The sequence below is a fragment of the Triticum dicoccoides genome, chromosome 2A (assembly GCF_002162155.2).
Source record: "Triticum dicoccoides isolate Atlit2015 ecotype Zavitan chromosome 2A, WEW_v2.0, whole genome shotgun sequence".
NCBI lineage: Eukaryota > Viridiplantae > Streptophyta > Magnoliopsida > Poales > Poaceae > Triticum > Triticum dicoccoides.
This window is the reverse complement of record NC_041382.1, coordinates 192,322,673-192,324,239: the sequence shown is the minus strand read 5'-3', so window position 1 is coordinate 192,324,239 and position 1,567 is coordinate 192,322,673. Positions and strand designations below refer to the sequence as shown.

Below are 1,567 nucleotides of genomic sequence, written 5' to 3'. Positions count from 1 at the left end.
TCCAATGACTGAGATCATAGTTTGTTAGTTGCCAATGAAGTTTATGATTCATACTTGAAATTGTGATTGAATTATTACTCTAGCATAAGAGATCATATGACAATAATTATATAAGTTGCTGTTCTAAGAATGATCATGATGCCCTCATGTCCGTTTTTTATTTTTATCGACACCTCTATCTCTAAACATGTGGACATATTTTTTGATTTCGGCTTTCGCTTGAGGACAAGCGAGGTCTAAGCTTGGGGGAGTTGATACGTCCATTTTGCATCATGCTTTTATATCGATATTTATTGCATTATCGGCTGTTATTACACATTATGTCACAATACTTATGCCTATTCTCTCTTATTTTACAAGGTTTACATAAAGAGGGAGAATGCCGGTAGCTGGGATTCTGGGCTGGAAAAGGAGCAAATATTAGAGACCTATTCTACACAGCTCCAAAATTCCTAAAACTTCACGGAAGACGTTTTCAGAATATATAAAAAATACTGAGCGCAAGAAGTTCACCAGGGGGGCCATAAAATTCTTACATTAAAGAATGAATAAAATCTCCCCAAGTAGGATTCGAACCTACGACCAGTCAGTTAACAGCCGACTGCTCTACCACTGAGCTACTGAGGAACAAGGGGGGATTCGACCTCCTAGAGTTCAACTCCCGCTCTCAACCCATGTTTGAAGTCATTACCCTTAACCGTAAGGAGGGGGATGCCTAAGGCTAGGCTTGCAACTGGAGTGAAGTCGTAACAAGGTAGCCGTACTGGAAGGTGTGGCTGGATCTGTCACATCCCTAGTTCTGGCCTGTCCTATGCCTGCTTCCATCTGAGCATCATGTTTAAATTTTTGAAACCTGAACTGAGGAATTTTGGAAGCCTCAAAAACTTAAATAAAAGAAGGGCAAAAACCCTAAAAATCTCATTCATTGCTCCAAAATGCTCTTCTTAAATGTTTGATAATTTTGGTAAGGGTTCTGGTCCCAACCAAAATATTGAACATTTTTAAGGATTTATTTTTGGGACTTTGAATTTAAATCATTAGCTATTTGAATTTGAATTATATTCATATAACTAGAATATAATTTCAAATACCCCTGAAATATTTTATGAGCTTTTGGAAAAGTCCATATAGCAAAATAAAAATATTCAGAGGAGCTTTTGGCATTGTTTGAATTATTTTAAATTCAAAACAGTGGCAAAAGATTAAATAAAAATAAAACAAACAGAACAATAAAACAGGAGAGAGAGGAAACCTACCTGGGCCACTTACCCGCAGCCTACCTGGCGCCACCAACCGGCCCAGCCGCCCCAGCCCATCTCCACCCCCTCCCCTGTCGTCTTCCTCCCTCGCCAGAAGGACAGAGGCGAGGCGTGGCGCGCGCCCGAGAGGCCTCGGCCACCTCCTGCTTCCTCCTCGATGCCCGGAGACGCCACGCACCTCCCTGCCTCTCTTCCTCACTCTCCCGCGTCCTCATCCTCTCCCCGGAACACTCTCCCCCTCCTCTGTTCTCCTCACCCGAACGGAGCCGCCGCCACCGACGAGAGCCACCGTGGCTACCGGCCACCCC

The 1,567-nt window shown here is 43.3% G+C and overlaps 1 non-coding gene across 1 annotated transcript; it reads right to left on the bottom strand.

The window, feature by feature from the left end:
* Positions 1 to 555: 555 nt before the first annotated feature.
* Positions 556 to 627, bottom strand: TRNAN-GUU. Its single transcript has one exon. It is a non-coding gene; the product is annotated as a tRNA-Asn (tRNA).
* Between the last annotated feature and the right edge of the window lie 940 nt (positions 628 to 1,567).